General features: G+C 37.4%; 1 protein-coding gene and 1 non-coding gene across 5 annotated transcripts in view; both read right to left on the bottom strand.

Annotated features, from left to right (window-relative positions):
• Nucleotides 1-21,158, bottom strand: part of ARHGAP10 (Rho GTPase activating protein 10) — a 358,841-nt gene that overhangs the window by 36,182 nt on the left and 301,501 nt on the right. The window lies entirely within an intron of this gene.
• Nucleotides 8,914-8,985, bottom strand: TRNAE-UUC (transfer RNA glutamic acid (anticodon UUC)). The gene has a single exon. It is a non-coding gene; the product is annotated as a tRNA-Glu (tRNA).

Genomic DNA, 21,158 nt, shown 5'->3' with positions numbered 1-21,158 from the left:
CTTTAAGATAAAAGAAAAAAGGAAAAAATAACCAAACTGATCCAGAACCTAGAATCATATCGACATCATGGGGGTGGGCAGCCCAGAAAGGAAATGTAGAGATCATTAGTTATTTATCTTATTAGAGATGGAGAGAGAAACATGGCTGAGTTTAAGAAAAGTGAAAGCTGCTCAGTCACGTCCAACTCTTTGAGACCATAGACTGTAGGATGGAATTCTCCAGGCAAGAATACTGGAGTGCATAGCCATTCCCTTCTCAAAGGGATCTCCCAACCCAGGGATCGAATCCGGGTCTCCCACATTGCAGACAGATTCTTTACCATCTCAGCCATCAAGTTTAAGAAGCCAACAGATAAATGAGATTATAAATCCCAAAGTACCTTAGAAACAAAGACAGGATATATATACATTAGTGGAAACAGCAGAAGAACACCTGCTTTTGGAGAGAGAAAAGAGGAAAGGAGAAAAATAAAAAAGTAAAAGGTATCAAAAATAATTATTAAGTAAAAATAATAAAATCAGAGAAATCCTAACATAATGGTAACTGCAGTATATTATATATAAATGGATTAAACTCACAAATTAAAAAGCAGTGATTCTCCAATGTATTTTTTAAATCCAATAATATGTTGACTACAAGACACTTAAAGCAAAAAGACAAAGGTTGAAAATAAAAAAATAAAGCTATACTAGGCAAATATAAATCAAAATAAAGTTAATGACCTTAGTAAACTACCTGAAACACAAAGAGGGTCATTTTACATTGATAAAGGGATAAGATTATGGAACAAGAAGATAAACACCTAACAATATGCCTCAAGCAACATATAGAACTGTACAGAAAAGTTAAAAAATCAACTACTGTAATTGGAGATTTTAACATATTCTTCTCAGACAGTGCTATCAGACAGGACAAAAAGAGAGAGAAATAAAGGTATCTGTAACCAATAATGCCAAGCATTCTGTTTTACACATACATACATGTATATACACATACTTTGAAAGAAACAGAGGATAAATATTCTATAAGAACTGTTTTTGAAGGAAATATTTTGAAGGATGAAATTATACATACTCTCTTCTCATGCCAAAATTGTAAAATACTTAGAACTTAATAAAAAAGATAGATTTTTATGATTTCAATATGCTGTTAAACTAAATATGGTTAAAAAGAGAATCATAATCAAAATTTAAAAAGATTTAGAACTCAATGATTTGACATTGAGACATTTCATATCAAAGACATTTCGTATCAAAATTTGTGAAACATGGCACAATAATACCAAGAAGAAGAATTTTAGAACTCTAAAATATTTATTAGGAAAAAAAGAAGATTCAGAACATTTTCTATGCCATATTTAAATTGGCAATTTTCCTAAGTATTAATAGTGAAAGGGTCATCATGACTGGATAGTCAAGTTAAATTCAGTCACAGTAAACCCTAAAAACCAGAATGTATTAAAATATATTTGAGGTATTTTATATTTTAGTGTACTCACTCAACAAGGATTACTTGTATACTATAATTAATATACGCAGGCTATTCCTTAAAGTAAACAACTAATATTCTTAACTGCTATTTTTATTATTGATTGATATGTACGACTTCCTTGGGGGGAAAATCACAATGGAAATTGACTAGAAAATATAATCAGACATATAGAAATTCACTACCTAAGTATAGAGAAATAAATCTCAAGGCTAAAATAACCTGTTTTACTTTTGAGTGTGCATGCGTGAATGTGCATGCTTAGTCAATTCCGACTCTGCGACCCCACAGACTGTATTCCTGCCAGGCTCCTCTGGCAGGTGGCTTCTACCAAAACTAGGTGTGCCCTTCCCCAGCAGGGGCTGAAAAGCTGATGTGGTAAGAGACACCTCAATTCCCTCTCCCCTTGTGCGTGGGTTCATTCTCCTGTCATTCTACATTCTCCAGCTTTTAAAAAGGGCGTCCCAATAATAACCAATAATGTCTTGCTTTATAGTGTTAACATCGTCTTTGTCCATTTGGTGTGTGTGTTCTCATGATGCTGCACCCAAGGAAGACTCAGGTGCCAAACATTTAGGGTTTATGTCTGAAGTTGAAGAGCACGCAGCATCTGCAACTTCAGAGGAGACTGAGAAAGGCTATCCCCAAGGAAAGACATGTCTGGGTACAAGTCACAGGAGCAGACAGACTAACAGTTGTAATGAAGCTAAATGCGAAGAGGTTGAAACTGGGAGCAAGTAATGAAATGCTTCAGGAGGAGAGTTTTGTTTGTTTTGCTAACTTATATAAGCCTGTTCAAAACACGACCTTTGAACTAAGCAGAAAATAGTCATGCTGCCCTAGTTTCCATCATGTGGTAGATATTATGACATCAATAAAATCTCCTTCGAGCCACAGTGGTCTTTCCTCCTAAGGTCACCCGGGACATACAGTGTACCGAAAAGGAGAGGGGTGCCTGGTATCAGGAACAGTACTCCCAAACTCATTTCACAGATACTCTGACTAAATAATTCTTACTCTGCTAAAATGAAGTTTGAGTTGCCATATTTCATCATGTCAAAAACTAGTTTCTAAAACTGCACTGACTAGTGTAAAGTAGAATAAATCAAACCCTCCCCTTTACTCAATACACGGTTGGACTGGACCTTGTAAACAAAACCTAAGGCTGAACAAATATGGACGTGACCTCCATAAATAAAGCTAAATCTGTCTAGGAGCCAGTGTGAAGCTTCAGCTATATGAAACAGTAGAAAGAAAACAGGATTTCGCTGGTGGCGCAGTGGATGGGAGTCCGCCTACCAATGCAGGGGCTACAGGTTTGACCCCTGGCCTGGGAGGTTTCCACATGCTGCGAACAGCCAATCCCCAACACTACAGATACAACCAGAGAGCCCACGAGCCACAACTATTGAACCCGTGTGCCTCAACAAGAAGTCCATGCACCCAGAGCCTGCGCTCTGCAACAAAAGGAGCCACTGCAAGGAGAAGCCTAGGCACCACAATGAAGAGCAGCCCCCACTCACCACAGCCACAGAGAGCCCAAGCAGAACAGTGAAGACCCAGCACTGCCAAAGGAAAAATAAAATGCCCCCATCAACCTGCACAAGGCCAATATAAGACGGGATGTGGACTAACAATGGGGTTTCAAGGCTGACAGACATCAGAGGATTTAGCCACAGTTCATTCTTTAATGACTTCGTGCACAGGGAGAGTACCATGCACTAAGCAGTACTGGCCCCTGAAACGCAGTTGTGAAAGTGTGTTATAGTTGCTCAGTCGTGTACAACTATTTGGGACCTCATGGATTGTAGCCTGCCAGGCTCCTCTGTCCATGGACTTCTCCAGGCAAGAATACTGGAGTGGGCTTGCCATTTCCTTCTCCAGCAGATCTTCCTGATCCAGGGATCGAACCTGGGTCTCCCACATTGCAGGCAGAATCTTTACCGTCTGAGCCACCACAGAAGCCCTGAAATGTGGTTAATACAAGTCAAAGTATACTACTTAACTCATGAGGAATGAGACCTCATAGAATTATCATACTGAATCAGAACACTCACCCACCTAGGATAGCACTCTACTTTTAACAAGGACATTCAAGAACACTTCAGTCATTCACGGCCTCACTCTTTCCACCTAAGTCTTGAAAGTACAGCATAATGTCTCCTTGCTTTCGAATTACTGGGTGAGACTGTTGTAAACGATGGAACATTCAAGGGTTCCAACTCTGAGTAAAGGAGCGTGACTTCCACACAGTAGCTGGAGCACAACTGCTGCTCCAAAGGGAGGATTACAGTTTTGTTCAGCATTTGGTTTTGCATTTGGTCCTTAGCGCTAGCATCACCCTAACAACTAACATGCAGATAACAAGGGTGACCAGATATCCAAATTTACTGTGAGACTGAGGGAAATGGGAAAAGCCTACATATACTCCAATAACACAAAAGAACAGCCTATTTTACCTAACTGGACCATCTAACACTGGTTTTATCAAGTGGTCCACTGTTTGGTGGTGAAAAAAAGTGAACAGGCTTGTTTCTTCATAACCTACTTAAACACCCACCCAGAGCCTCATGGAGTTCTATGAGCTTCTAGAACTAAAAGCTGCAGCATACACATGGAATGACCAGTGTACAGCGGGGCAGTCTGTGAGCAGCATGGCTGAGAAGCGACAGGATCAGGTACCAAACTCCATTAACACCTAAGAGCCAAAGAAAACCCAGCACTGCCTTCACGGCTTTGCATATGCTAGTCCGTATCAACTAAAATGGCCAAGGAATTAAGAGAACTTGCCTTATGAGACACTGTCAACAGTGGCATTAAACAGGTTAAGATCAACAGAGAGAAAAAGACATCCAAAGCAAGACAAAAATTAAAGCTGATCTAGTTTTCAGGTATTCTTATCCTTCTCAAAACATAGGCCAAAAGAGTTACATCTTATACATTAGCTTTAATTAACTGGAAAAGTGTACACACATATGCACACAACTCCATGTGTACATGCACATACATGCAATTTCTTTCTTAAACTAATTAGAATAATAAAGACTGGTTAGGAAACTCAAAGTTTGAATTTAAAATTAAACTTTTACAACTGCTAATATGATGGGGTACATTTCTTTAAAAAGAGCAAATCCAACCCTCCCATGCAAAGGGAATTCTCCTTTGCTATCCATAGATCAGTAGGTAGTAAACGACTACTATGAGAAAACAGTCTGGAGTCTCTGATTAGAAAATCTATCCTAAGTCTTCCATTAGGGAAAGAAAGGGGAGGGGACTCTAAGAAATTAACCCAGCCAACTGTCCATTAAGGAAAGAACACTAATTTTACTTCTCAGCAGTGAAAGGTGCGCTGAGAGACCAGTTCTAATTGTCAAGTGGAAAGAAAGTTCCTAAAGTCCCAGTGACCCCAATTCTTGGCTCTGCTGCAAGTCAATGCAATGTCATGCTGGATGGGGGGGCAAGATGTCCCAGTTGCTCTCATTTCATTTGGCCTCATGGAACAAAACAAACCGCAATGGGAACCATAATAAAGCTAATACCATGCAAATAAATGACAGGGTCTAGCTAAGAAAAATTCACTTCAGCAATATAATTTCTTTATCTGAAATAGTGTCTAAAAAAGTGAAATGTGACTCTAATGGAATAACCTCCCACCCTCAGTCCCCAAAAGCATAAAAACAAAAGTACCCATAGAGACGCATCCTCCCCACTGACACACAAAACAAATCAGAATAAAAGTAAACTCCTGTCACATTAAGGCACGAAAAGATGTAATGAAATTTCCATACAATTATAAAGCAGATTTTATTTTCTACTGCCTGAAGATGTTGAAAATGGAACATACTGCTTGCCTGAAAAGCTACTGAGTGGCTAAGATATGCCAAAAGTGTAAGCTGGGAAAAGCTGATGAGAGAATCAGCTGTGTTCTAATCACATGACGTGAAACACAGACCCAATTATAATGTTAGAGCAGCAGCTAATAGGCATTAGGTTACCACTCCAGGAACCACCTCTGCTACTTACAAAGGTCAATGAAGTCTGTAGCAATTCAATTACAAAGTGAGTAAGACCAGTTCAGTTGCAATGTCAACAGAAGTCAAAGCAAATTGCTTTACTCTGTAAAGCAGAGAACATTTTTATATCATAATCACAGTCCTCAGGCATTATTTACAGATTGAGATTTCTGCCTATATAAACAAACAAAAAATATGACCACCATCTACTATTGTCCTTAGGAACCAAAAAGTAATCAGATACTGAATCAAGCTGTCTTCCATAAACTTCTGAGGAAGCCTGACATTTTGACAGCTCAGGAAATTTAAAGCACTGTGCTCGGAACACCTTTCAGTCCAGCTGAGAAAGGAAGGTTATTGGATTCCTAGCTATTTACCTGTTCGCCTCCCCTCCATTCTTTTCCCCTGAACAATATAAATTATCAATTGCCAGATGAAGACCTTAAGTAGCAACAAATACGTCTCCTTACTAAGCTGGACAAAAATAACCAAAAACAAATGACTAAGTTACATTTTCTTGCAAAGTAGATGACATAGAAAGTACATATGAAGCCCTCTATTTGTCCTCAGGAAAATGTAAGCTAAAATTCTTGAGTATGTACTAAATGTTGGGTGCTTACAGCCATTAACTCATTTGTTCTTGGCAAAGGCCATGTGAAAGTTTACTAACCCAAACTCATGAGGCTTGGAGGGGAATTTGCCTCGGTCATAACAGACAATAAGAGGACTGAAACCCAGGTTAGGTTACAACCAAACTTAACCACAAATAATGCTGCCATTCAGTAAAACTCATTGCTGTCTAAGTACTTCCACAAATATGTGCGCGCAGTCACTGCGTCCAACACTTCTGCAACCCCATGGACTGTAGCCTGCCAGGCTCCTCTATCTATAGGATTTCCCAGGCAAGAACGCTGGAGTGCACTGCCATTTCCTTCTCCAGGGATTTCCAGTAATACTGATCCCCAAAACGCTAGGGCAATGAGACTGTGAGGGCAGCCCAGGTGGGAGGTGACAGATGCATTAAATCCAACAGGAAAAGACTAAGCAGGGAAGGCTCCCCATTCTCAGTGTGCTGCCAAGGAAGTTTCTCCAGGGCAACTCAGGCTAGTGGGACTCCATATGTTTCTCCTTGGGCTTTGCTTCGTGTTTTCTACTTCAAAATCTTCAACTTACACCCAAGACACCAAACAGTAAGCACAGCTTACATCAGTTAGGCTGAAACTATTATAACCTAAATACACATATCTGTATGCATGCTTTATGTGTCTATGTGCATTTATATATGTATATAATGTCAAGGAAAAAGAAGTAGGTACGTTTAAAGATGAAAATCAGACTCTCACTTTCTAAGGATAACTACTATCATATCTGACTAATATTCTTCCAGATTTATTTCTATGCTTATACATTTATTCACATAGTTTTCCTTTTAGAAGGGAGGTGATTCTGAAATTGTTTTATAACTTGCTTTAGCCACTCAAAAATACACTATGTGTAATATTTCTGTGGACACATTTTTGTGTGTGTGTGTGACCCTTGGAAGGTGAGAAGCCTGTGTGTGGTTAGTAAGGGACCTATATTGCTTGTGTTTGGCTGTAGAACACAAGGCTTTTAGGAGCACACCCACACAAGAGAACACATGGAATAATACACAGCAATATGAAAGGAAAGAATTCTCTTTATATTGGCATGAAAAGCAACACCAGATATACTGTAGTTCTTTTTTTAAACAAAGGACACAACTATATATATGCTTATATATATATATATATGAAAGATTCTAGAAAAAAAAATAAACTATAGGTTGAACCATGTCAAACTGCTGCTATTCAATCATCTTGACACAGACCAACAGCAGGGCAGTTGCACATGGTACGAGCCTACTCATAACAGTAGCTAGCAATGCAATTTGGAATTTCAACTTGGAAAGGATTTAAGAAACTATAGGCTGGAATGACATGAAAGTAATGCTGCTTTACCATTTTGAAGCACTAAATGAACAAAATTGAAATTGCTGATATTAGATAACTTTAGAACTGAGAGACGGCTCTCGGGCATGGCTCAGCCTATTAATGGCAGTGGTTACAGATCTGGTCTGCAGGTGTACCTGAGGGGCAGGGATTGAATTAATGGAACTGAGTGGAGATTTTTCACTTTATTACAACTAACACAAGACCAGACACTTGTTCACTGAGGTCAATGGGTACAAACGTCACAATAAAACACATATAACACTGACATAAAATTACTGTTTTCCCTCCTCCTTGCCCGTAAACATGAGCATCCCTCTTTTCCCTGGGGGTCCATTTTTGTAACAGTGTTTTGTATCCTGGGTTTAAAACCATCCTCACCTCAGGCCCTTTCTTCTCCATCTCTTTCATTAAAACCATCACTCTGATTTCTTTATAAGTAGCCACTGTTTCTAATGAAAAAAATAAGAATTATTCTTAAAATTAAGAAAGTAAATCAACATAGTGCTTGAAAGGCACATGAAAGCTCAGAAAAGATTGGTCGTGGAAAACTCCAGAGAAGAGAAGACCTGTGTTGAGGCACTTGGGTTTCTACTTGAGCAGAGTGGTAAGGAGCCCAGACTCTGGGATCGGACTGGCCAGTCTTGGGTTCCTCCCTCACCAGCTGGGAGACTGAAGTAAGCTACTGAACCTTCTCTGAGTCTCAGTTTCCTCAAAAAGTGTTAGTCACTCAGTTGTGTCCGACTCGATAACAGTACTACCTAAAGGGCTGTTATAAGGATTACGTAAGTTTAACAAATACGCTAACAACAGTAGCTGGCATATAATATGGAATCTGTATCTATGCACCAGTGTTACCCTCTCAATTGTGTATTCTATTCTCACAGTAAATATTAAAAATGTTAAGAGTCCACCTTTGAAATAATTAAGATAATAACCAGACAATTAGAGAGTCACTATTTCTATTTTGACCCAAAGAGAAAAATAAAACCATGACCATCATCACATTGCAAGCTCAAAAACTCATGTTGCTGAGTTCAGAGAACAAACATTAATACATGAGAAATATTATACGTATAATTCACTGTAACAGGCTTGAAGATTTTTTTTCCCCATCCAAAGGTGACACTGGACTTCTAAATACTGGCTCAGGAGACACACGGGAATGCCACGGGAAGCAGAATGAGCATTTAAGGAGGAGCCAGGCTGCTAAGTTGCGACCCAGGGTTCATAAAGAGCAATGAGAAGACAACTGGTTACAGGACTCGTCTCCACAGTTGACTCAATCCCACGTCATTGCTTTTTCTTCAATAGCTGGGAAGGATTCAGTAAGTACAAATTAACTGGCCACAGGTTTGTTTGGTTATAGTAACTGCATATGGCACTCTTTACTCCTGGTAAAATTTTTCTTTTGCTCCTCTGAACAGCTTGGGTATCTTAGTTCCCTGACCAGCGATTGAACCTGGGCCCCAGCAGTGAAAGTGCAGAGTCTTAACCACTAGACCATCAGGGAAGTCCTGGGTGCCTGGTAATTTTTATCGTGGTCCATAAGAGTTTTCTGAGCAATAAAAGTCGCTTGGACTCGGCCACACTGAGATAATACCTCTCCCTTCAAGATTTCTCTTCATCTTCCTGGCTACCAAAGGAAATGTTTCAAATCAGTCACTCCTGACAGTCTTAAAATCTATTTCATTCAGGATAAACAATACTTTGGTTGGTTTGAAAAGATGTTTCTTAGACAGCCCAGCTACCTCCTACGCTGTAAGCGTTTCAAAGAGGGCTATAAAGAGAGTGACAGCTGCTTGAATTCAGAACTAGAAATTAAAAGCTATTAGAAGTGAAGAAAAAACCCACACCACAGGGAGACAAGCTTGAAAGACTTCTTCTCTCTTCTATAAATTCAAGTTACCTGCCATGAACTTATTTTCACCACAGAAGCAGCTATGTATTTTTTTAAGGCATTAAAAAAGCCTTTTTCCCCCCTCCAGAGAAAGGGGGAAATGTTCATCCCACACAGAAGCGCAGTTAACATTATAGAGGAAGTCATATAAGAAGCTGCCTCGTGCTTTGTCGCTGACATGACGGGGCTGAGCTTCAGGGAGGCATCTGGGGAGACGCCCATGCAGAGGAGGCAGCGTGCGTGATTTATGGGCAGGCCACAACTCAGTCACAGCCCTGACATTCCGGCTGCCTTTTCCAACCCACTGATCTAATCACTGTAATAGTGAGACATAATCTGTCTACACAGGCTGTCACCGAGTCAAGCCTGGTCTTAGATTTAACTTTACAACACGGTAATTCCATGCTACGGAACCATGACTTTGCTCTGAGAAGGTGACAAGAGGTCTTGACCCTTGGGAAGTCATTATCCAGGGTCCACCCATGAAGGGTCATGCAAAAAATAAAAATGGTAAGAAGCACGAGACGATGACCAAGCCTAAGACAAAGATCCACCTGTGACCAGTTACTTGGGTTGGTTATCCTTCTATGCAAACTGAACAGATATGTCTACAAGGAAATGCCAATAGCTCTGAAAACCCACACCAACAAAGGTTTTACACAGGTTCTTCTCTCACATAAGGGCCCTGGTACAATTTGATGGAGGATGGCGTAGTAACAATTTACTTACAAAAGCATGTTTTCATGAAGGTTTTTTTTTTTTTTTTAAATATCAGAGTATAATTGATTAATGGGCTTCGCTGATGGTGCAGGGGTAATGAATCTGCCTGTTAATGCAGGAGATGCAAGAAGCTCAGGTTCAATCCTGGGTTGGGAAGATTGCCTGGAGAAGGAAATGGCAACCCGCTCTGCTAATCTTTCCTGGAGAAGTCCATGGACAGAGGAGCCTGGTGGGCTACAGTCCATGGGGTCACAAAGAGGCAGACACGACTGAGCACACACATGGTTGATTAACAATGCTGTGTTAGTTTCAAGTGTACAGCAAAGTGATTCCACTGTACATATACAGGTATCTACTCTTCTTCAAATTCTTTTTCCATTTAAGTTATTACAGTCCTGAGTATAGTTCCCTGTGCTATACAATAGGTCCTTGTTGACTGTTTTAACTATAGCAGTTGTACATGTCAATCCCAAACTCCTTATTTATCCCTCTAAAGATACTCTGTTGGACCTGAGATCAGGGAGTGCATAGCTGCCATGACCGTCAGCCTTCCCTCCTTGACTTCTACTGAAATAACCATCTTCGAGTATGGTGGGTGCTGCCTGTCCTTTACAAAAGCCTATGAATGAATGGATATGTCTGTGAGGCAAAGGAGGAGAAAACTGAGGTCTGTAATACAGTGTTCATAATTTATGACACTTTACTTTGTCTAGGAAGACATTAACATTTTAGTCATTATGTACTATTTCTCTATCCACTGGTTTTCATATACACTACTTATACCAAACCTATTTTCTAAAGCAGTTATACATAACAATATGTACTCATGACACTAACAAAATGAGACGATTTCTTCCTTTTGATGAGAAGATGGTCTAAATATTTTTATTTAAAAAAAAGCCTCAGGACCAGACTAAAATATAAACACAAGGAATAGATTTACCTATGAGCCTAAAATGTTGTTGATGATGTCTGTTTTGATGACCTCCCTTCATCTTCTACATCAGATCTCTGCAGAAGTCCCAAAACCACTTTAACATCTCTACCAGACAACTATTTATTTTCAATTCCTTCTGCTGACTCAAGCCCAAGCAACCTAAGCTTAAATTATCAACCCAGCCTTTTTCAAAAGCCTTCTTGATTCCTACAGAAAGATTTATTCTAATCTGATTTTAGAGACTAATGCGTATCAGGACAGGTTCCCTCCTTTAAGAAAGGCGAGAAATGGTCCTGTTTCATTGTTAATCCATCTCCCCTTCAACAGTTGTGTTTTCACTTTTTTTGCTTACAAAGCTCTGCATTGTCATCATGTTCCCCACCACACTGTAGGACTATAATACATGTTCAACAAAATGTGCTGCAGTTAGCACATTGGGGATCCAAGTGGGAAAGTGCCAACCTAACGATACCCAAGTAAGAACTACTCTAAAATAATATCAAATCTTGCCAATTGGCTTGCAAGATGATTTTTGTTTTCAACTCATTATAAGTCATATTTTTTATGTTGTCTAAACAAACAAACTGCTATATCATGTACAAAAGAAGATAGGCAGAGAATACCTAATTACCCAAGAAGATACAAATAAAAACTAGTCCTGTGAATGTCTAGTTCTGTTTAAAATCAGAGCTAGCATAAAGGAAGAATTGGAGAGCTTAGTCAAAATTCAGATGATAATCTTCTCACTCACTCCCAACCTTCTTTTAAAATGTTTCTTCTGCCTTGAATAGAAAATAGCAAAGAATATACTTCATATAGCCTCATGAACTTTCCTTATTTATGAGGACATTAAAACAAACAGAAGTCTCTCTTTATATGAAAAGGTACTAAGGGATGAGGGGCCAGTCCCATCCACCGGACACCACAGTGGCAGCCACAGTCCCACCATAAGAGCACGTGCTGCCCACACAGCGAATATTCCCTGAGTACCTAGCTCTGGGGGGCCAGCCAGGAAAACACTCTGAGCCCCATAGGGAATCTCCTAAATATGGCCATTCCTTCAATTCAGGGAGAGAGAGCTGATTTACCTAATACATAAAGTCAACTACAAACTGATACTTGCCATCCAACTCTACAAGGATTAAATCATGAGTTGCTGCAGTTGCTGATTTTCAATACCCCCTGAAAGGAAATCATGGTGTGGAGAGCAGAAATGAGGCACTCTATGCTCTGGGAAACTGACAGGACAGGTTTTTAGAAAGTTAGATATTCTCAGGAGCTGATTTTATGAACACAATGCTTATATCTACTCATATCTAGAAAAGCACTAAAATCCTTCATGGTGACAACGGCTCCTTGTGACTAGTAGAAACCTTCTGAAAAGAAGAATATGTGCTTGATTGCATGTACTCCCCCTTTACTGAAATCACATATATACTGACCTCCCCCCCCTACCCACCTCTTTGGAGCAGTTTCTCAGAGCTCTCTAAAATTTTGTCTCCCAGACTATAGTCTTCATTTTGCACCAAATAAAACTCACAACTTTCACATTGTGCATTTTTTTAAAGTCAATGATAGAAATAAACAGAAAATGAGACAAAATGAAGAGACAATGGAATATGTTCCAACCAAAGAAAAAGACAAAGCCTCAGAAAAAGAACAAAAGAAAGCAAAGATAAGCAATTTACTTGTCAAGAGTTCAAAGTAATAGTCATGAAGGTACTCACTGAACTTGAGAGAAGAACAGATGAATACAATGAGAACTTCAACAAGGAGACATTAAAGATAAGAAAGTACCAAACATAAGTTATAACTGAACTGAAAAATATACTACAGGGACTCAACAGGAGACTAAATGAGGCAAGAGAATGAATCAGCAAACTGGAAGACGAAACAATAGGACTCACCCAGACAGAGCAGCAAAAAGAAAAAAAAAAAAGGAATTTAAGTGAAGATAAGCTAAGGGACCTTTGGGACAACATCAAGCAGAATATATTCATATCCAGGGGTGCCAGAAGGAGAAGAGGGAGAGAAAGGGGCAGAAAAGTTACTTGAAGAAATAGTGGTTGAAAACCTCCTTAATCTGTGGAGGGAAACAGACTTTCCAAGGGTCCAGGAAGCCCAAGAGTTCCAAACAAGATGAAACCAAAAAGACACACACCAAGACATACAATTAAAATGGTAAAAGTTGAGGATAAAGAGAGAATTCTAAAAGCAGCAAGAGAAAAACAATTTGTTGTATACAAGCAAAGCCACATAAGGCTATTAGCAAATTTTTAGCAGAAACTTAGGCCAGAAGGGAGTGATACAACATATTCAAAGTGCTGAAAGAAAAAAGCTTCCAACCAAGAATTCCATACCCACAAAGTTATCATTCAGAACTGAAGTAGAGATTAATAATTTTCCAGATAAGTTAAAGCTAAAGGAGTTTATCACCACTAAATTAGCCCTGTTAAGGAATGCTAAAATGAATTTTTCAAGCTGAAAAGAAATGGCACTAATAATAAGATAACATATAAAAGTAAAATGACCACTGGAAAAGGTAAACATATAATAATGAATTAATCACTTAAAATGCAAATATGAAGGTTAAAAGACAAAAAATAGTAAAATTAATTAAAACTAAAATAATTAGTTAAAAGATGCACAAAATAAAAAGATGTAAAATGTGCCATCAAAAGTATAAAATGTGAGGACTTCCCTGGTGGTCCAGTGGTTAAGACTCTGTGTTCCAATGCAGGGAATATGGGTTCGATCCGTGGCTAGGAAATTAAGATCCCACATGATGTGCAGTATGGCCAAAAATAAATTAATTAATTAAAAGTTACTAAAATAACTTTTTTCAAAGGTATAAAATGTGATGGGGGAGTAAAAAAGATAAATGTGGACACATTCCAAAGCTTTAACTGGCTATCAACTTAAAATGGGCTACTATGAAAATGTTATATGTGAATCTCATCGAAACCATGAGAAAAAGCTTAAACACAAAGAAGAAAATGATGAAGAAATGTCAATATACCACACTCACACACACAATACCACCAAGGCAAAAGAAACTATTAATAGAAAAAGAAGGAACAGGGAAGAACTACAATAACAGCCAGAAAACAATTAACATCAAGGCAATAAGTACATTCCTATCAATAATTATTTTATTATTTTTTTTAGAAGCCCTAGAGAAATGTGTGCCAAGAACAAAAATTAGCAGGTACTTTTGAGTGAAAACCTATGGAGACAGACTTCAGAAGACAGGGCATATACAAACTCAAAGTGAAGGGACATAAAAAGACATTTCACACAAATGGAAATAAAAAGAAGCTGGAGAAAACCATACTCATACCAGACAAAATGTTCTTTAAAACGAAGACTGTGATAAAAAACAAAGAAAGGCATTATATAATGATAAAGGTGTTAATACAGCAGGAAAAGATAAGATTTATAAATGTATATGCACCCAGTAGAGGAGCACAAGATATACAAAAGAATTAATGGACATACAAAGAGATTAATTAAAGGCAACACAATTATAGTGGGGGACTTTAACACCCCACTTACATCAGTAGGTAGTTCATCCAGATGGAACATCAATAAGGAAACATTGAATTTAAACAATGCATTAGATCAGATGGACTTAATAAATATCTACAAATACAGAACATTCCATCCAAAAGCAGAATATACACTCTTTTAAACTGCACGTGGAACATTCTCCAAGATGGGCTACATGTTATTTCACTAGTTTCAAGACTGAAATTATACATCAAGCATTTTCTCCAACCACAGTGGTATGAAACTAGAAATCAATCACAAGGAAAAAAAAAAAGTAAAATCCACAAAATCATGAAGGTAAGTAGGCTACTGTGGAATCAATGCATCAAAGAAATCCAAGGAGAGATAAAAAATATTTAGAGATAAAAACAGAAATACAACATGCCAAAATCAATGAGATGCAGCAAAGAAAGTTCACAGCAATACAGGCCTACATCAAGAAATAAGAAAATTTCCGATTAGACAACCTAACTTCACATCTAAAGAAACTAGAAAAAGAACAAAGTCTAAAATCAGTAGAAGGAAGGGAATAATAGAGTGAAAATAATGAAACAGAGATGAAAAAAACAATAGAAAAGATCAATGAAACTTACAAACTGGTTTTCTGAAAAGACAAACAAAACTGACAAGCCTTTAGTTAGACTTACTGAGAAAAAAAGAGAGGACTCAACTAAATAAAATCAGAGATGAAAGAGGGGAAGTAACAGCTAGAGAAATACAAAGAATCATGAAAAACTACTACAAACAATTATAAACTAACAAACTGTGGACAACCTAGAAGAAATGGATTAATTCCTAGAAACATGCAATTTTCTAAGACTAAATCATGAAGAAAGAGCATATCTAAACTAGATCTATAACTAGTAAGGAGGTTGAAACAGTAATCAAAAATCTCTCAACAAACAAAAACCCAGGCAGATGGCTTCAGTAGCAAATTCTACAAAACACTTAAAGATTTAAAACCCAGCCTGCTCAAGCATTTCAAAAAAAAAAAAAAAATGAAAAGGAGAGAAATCTTTCATACACTTTTTATGAAGCCAGAATTACCCTGATGCCAAAACCAGGTAAGAACACCACAAAAAAACAGAAAATTACAGGCCAATACCTTGATGAATATACATGAAAAAAATTCTCAACAAAATATTAGCAAATGAAATTCAACAATAGATTAAAAGGATCTTACATCATTATCAATTAGGATTTATTCCAGGGATGTAAGATTGGTTCAACACCCATAAATCAATCAATATGATACATCACATTAACAAAGCTAAAGAATGAAAACCATATGATCATCTCACTAGATGACAAAAAAAAGCATTTCACAAAATTCAACATCCATTTATGGTAAAAACTCTCAACAAAGTGCATATAAAGGGCATGAACCTTTACAGAATTGAGGCCATATGTGACAAATCCACAGCTAACATCATATTCTAACAGTGAAAATCTGAAAGTTTTTCCTGAAGATTAGGAACAAGACAAGGATGCCCACTCTCACCTTATTTTTATTGAACACAGTACTGAAAGCCCTAGCCACAATAATTATGTAAAAAAAGAAATAAAAGACATCAAAACTAGAAAGGAAGAAATAAAACTGCCACTATCCACAGATGACATAATACCATATATAGAAAACTCTAAAGCTTCCATCAAAAAAAAAGACTGTTAGAATAAATTAATTCATTAAAGTTGCAAGATACAAAATCAACATATAGAATTTTGTGGCTTTTATATACACTAACAGCAAACTACCAGAAAAGAAAACAATCCCATTTAAAATTGCATCAAAAATAATGAAATATCTGGTAATCAATTTAACCAAAGAGGTGAAAGACCTGTAAACTGAAAACTATAAGACACTAGAAAGAAATCAAAGGAGACACAAGTAAATGGCAAGATATTCCACACTCGCAGATTAGAAAAATATTGCTAAAATATCCATGCTATCTACAGATTCAATGAAATTCCTATCAAAATGCCAATGGCATATTCCACAGAACCAAAACAAATAATTCTAAAAATTGTATGGAACCACAAAAGACCCCAAATAGCCAAAACAATCTTGATAAAGAATAACAAAGCTGGAGGTATTATACTCCCTTTATTCCAAGTATATTACAAAGCTATAGTAATCCAAACGGTATGGTACTGGAACAAAAACAGACACACAGGTCAAAAAAACAGAACTGAGATTCCAGAAGTAATCTTTCACACACATGGACAATTAAATTATAGAACAACTAACATAAAATGTAGAAACGACAGTCTCTTGAATAAACAGCACTGGGAAAACTAGACAGCCACATGCAAAAGAATGACCAGACACAAAAATTAACTCAAAATGGATTAAACACTTGAATGTAAGAGCTGAAACCATAATATACCTTGATGAAAACATAGGCAGTAAACTCACTGACATTGGCCATAGCTAATTTTTTTGTGGATCTGACTCCAAAGGCAAGGGAAACAAAAGCAAAATAAACAAATGAGACTGTATCAATCCTGCACAGCAGAAGAAACAAAATGAAAGGCAACCTACAGAATGGAAGGAGATATTAGCAAACCACATATACAATAAGGCTTAACACTTTACAGTGTCAAAATGTATAAAGAACTCATACAAATTAACAATAAAAACAAATAAAACAACCCAAGTTAAAAATGGGCTGAGGGCTTCCCTGGTGGTCCAGTGGTTTAAAGCCGCCTTGCAATGCAGGGGACACAGATTTGATCCCTGGTCTGAGAAGATCCTACATGTTGTGGGGCAACTAAGCCCATGAGCCACAACTACTGAAGCCCACAATGCCCTGGAGCCTGTGCTCCTCCAGAGAAGCCACCACAATGACAAGCCCATGGACCACAAAGAGGAGGAACCCCTAGTCCCTGCAACTACAGAAAGCTCATGTGCAACAACGAAGACCTAGGGCAGCCAGAAATAAGGCAATAAATTAACAAAACTTTAAAATGGGCAGAGAATACAAACACTTTCCAAAGAAGACACAGAAATGGCCAAAAGACACATGAAAAGATGTTCAACATCATCTATTATGAGGAAAATGCAAATCAAAATCATAATGAGATATCCCCACACACCTGTTAGAATGACTATTATCAAAGATAAGAAAATGCTGGCGAGGCTGTGGAGAAAAGAGAACCCTGGAGCACTGCTGGGGGAAAGTAACTTGCTACAGCCATTAGGGGAAACAGTTCCTCAAGAGATGAATAGAACCACCATGTGACCCGGCTATTCCACTTCTGAGTATTCACCTGAAGAGCACAAAAACATTAATTTAAAAAGACGCATGCACTCCAATTTTCCCTGCAGCATTATTTATAATAGCCAAGATACGGAAAACAACCTGCATCCACTGGCAGATGAATGGATATATATATGTCCATATCTATTGCATATGTATATATATAACTCAGCCATGAAAAAGAATGGAATCGTGACAACATAGAAAGACCTTGGAAGTATTTTGCTATATGAAGTAAGCCAGAGAGTAAAAGACAAATACTATATTATTTCACCCACATGTGGAATCTTAAAAAACAAAACAAATAAACAAAATAAAACAAATACATAGATACAGAGAACAGATTAGTGGTTATCAGAGGGAAAGAGGGTTGGGAAGTGGATGAAAGGGTTCAAGGTCAAATGTACGGTGATGGATGATAACTAACTTGTGGTGGTGATGAATCTCTAGTGTATATAAATGTCAAATTATAATGTACATCTGAAATCCATATAATTAAAAAAGAGGTAGTAAGGACATAAATTTGGAGTGGGCAGGTGAAAACAAAAACACAACATACATTAACTTTTTTAAAGATACTTTACTACCACTTCTGAGGAAATAAAAACACAGGAACATAAGTTGAGAATAAAATAAAAGGGAGCCTTTGATTTTTTTCATTTACTTTTTAGCATTGAGCAGCCTACCTCATAATTTAACTATTTCACAACTGACTTAGCTAAAGCTACTCAGCTTTAAGGTTTTGAGACTATAAAATGCTGTATTAAAGTGAACAATATGGCTCCTACAAAATAAGATAAGAATTTCAGAAAAGATTTAACAGTTGCTCTAGAAATCTAGCTAGATACTATATCCATTTCAGTTCATATTAATCATCAACAGAGATCCTTAGGAAACTAAATTGTAAAGTTTTCTGCAAATAACAAGTTTAATACCATTAAATCACATATTAACAAAGGAAAATAATGAGCCTGCGTATGCAGTATGGCTAAATGTGCCAATGCCAATTAAACCTTTGTAAAGTAAAGATACTAAGTATCTTTAGTTAAATTTGCTGGGGGTGGGTATTAAAAAAACATAATAAGAACCATGTCTAACAGCAGAGGGTGTCTCTCCCAGTTCACACAGGCGAAGCTAGGACTCTCCACTTTTCAAGCCTATCCTACTTCAGCTCATACCATCAGGCTTGCTGACTGGTAATAATGACTTTCTGATTTGCTACATGTGGAACTGAAACCAATTCTAAGTGTTTTCCAGGGTTGGCCGTTTCGTACATCACATATTATAGTTTCACACCCTACTGCACGCAGAAGAAGAAATAACATACTACAAACCACTTCACTCAAATACCAAATCTGTGACCAAAAAGCTTAATAAGAAAATCCTCAAATAACACAAGGTTGCAAAGCAACTATACTCCAGTAAAAAAATTTTAAAAAAAAAGAAAGAAAATCTCTAGTCATCCAAACTGATTCCTTGAATCTTGGCAAATAAATTACCTAACTTTAAACATAAATAATTTGTACTGGAGTTTATTAAATCTAACTTGTACTACAGTGAATAAATGGGGGGGAAGGGTGGAAACATACTTGCATTTAAATTTTCTATTATACTCAAACAATTTGGAAAAATAAATCAACCAAAGTTGGCTATAACACATACTTTAACCAAAACTAGATAAACATGAGAAGTGACCCAATGACCATGAATAAGAAAAAAATGCATGAAAATATTAAACTTCTGAAAATTCCAAACAGAGCTGACAATTAGGTGACTCAGACTACTGAAAAACCTTTAGTTCTGGTGATAAGAGGTTTTTTTTTGAAAGGGTAGAGTTTTCAGTATGCTAAGTAATCAATAACAAAGCTTTTTAGTATCCTTTTTCTGTATGCATCCTTTCAAAAGCATTTTCACCACCTCTTCATTTATTTCCTTTTTTAGAATACGCGAAATATGGCTCCCACTTTGTTCGCTCTGAAACAATCCTTTTTTACACAACTTGAGTTTCACTAAAGCTGAGCTACAAATAGTTGGGATAAAGGGAGAAGATAAACAACTGTTTTTAGTTGCTTTATCTTATGACCTGTGAGCTAAAATAAAATCACTCCATGACCAAAATTATGAGCTTTTGTGATTGTAACAACATTCAAAAAAATCAAAGGCTGAATCAAGAATTAACATAAAGTTTACAAAAAGACAAAATGTAGATTAAAACATCATATAAATAGTGAATATAAAAACAGACTAAAGGAAGTAAATATTTGTCAATCTTTTTTCCTTAAAATTAAAATTTTTAAAGAATTATTATATAGCCTAAAAATCAGAAAAGCTATGAGTGTACACCATTTTGAATATATCCATAAAAAATATGCTAAATACCACTTCAACAGTTTCTTACCCATTAATTAATAATCACTCAGCAACCCAATGATCAAAAGATTAGTAAACTATATTCACATGACTGGATACTCTGATTCAATTGCTAAAAATACCTGCCCCCCAGTTGATGCAAGTCTAAAACAAAAGGTCCCTCCTTGGTCATTTCTTTTATTAAATGAGAGTCAATTCGATTTTGCTCAAAGTTGGTGAGCCTGTGTAGGTACTGTTTCATGGCACTTTGATTTCTTTCACCCTCCTACTTTCCAACATTTGCCTCATTCACTAATCTTTTAAGACCTCCACCAGAGGACAGGTGAGATAAAAGTCAAGGTGCAATTCAAACCAGTCAGCTTTACTCCTTATTAGCAACTCTGTAGAGACAGTGAATGGGAGGAAAAAAAAAGAGGAGAGGATAAAAAGTTAGCTGGGCTCAGAAGCTGAAACTAAGGACTAAAAGGCAGCTCTGAAATTAGAGGTTGCTTTAAATCATAGGGCTTCCCTGGTGACTCAGATGGTAAATAATCCGCCTGCAATGTGGGAGATCTGGGTTCGATCCCTGGATCAGGAAGATTCCCTGGAGACAGGAATGGCTACCCACTCCAGTATTCTTGCCTGGAGAATTCCATGGACAGAGGAGCCTGGCAGGCTATAGTCCATAGGGTCGCAAAGAGTTGGACACGACTAAGGGAATAACACAATCAATCATGCCCTTACTCTGGAAAATATGGATGTGATTGTAAAACTAACACTTGTATCACATGCACATATGTCTTAAATACTGTAAAAGAATATCGGAACGCCTTAGCTCTCAATGTTATCACAGGAGGCATTCTGAGCCCTCCTGCACAGACCCCCTGGGAGTTAAAGACACATGTCACTTGCTGGCTTGGCTCTTTGATATCAGCTATGTGGATATTTGATTATACAGCTGCTTATGATGG

The sequence above is a fragment of the Giraffa tippelskirchi genome, chromosome 11 (assembly GCF_054371585.1).
Source record: "Giraffa tippelskirchi isolate mGirTip1 chromosome 11, T2T-mGirTip1v1.2.pri, whole genome shotgun sequence".
Classification (NCBI taxonomy): domain Eukaryota; kingdom Metazoa; phylum Chordata; class Mammalia; order Artiodactyla; family Giraffidae; genus Giraffa; species Giraffa tippelskirchi.
Note: the sequence above shows the minus strand (reverse complement) of the source record. Positions and strands in the feature narration are given on the sequence as shown.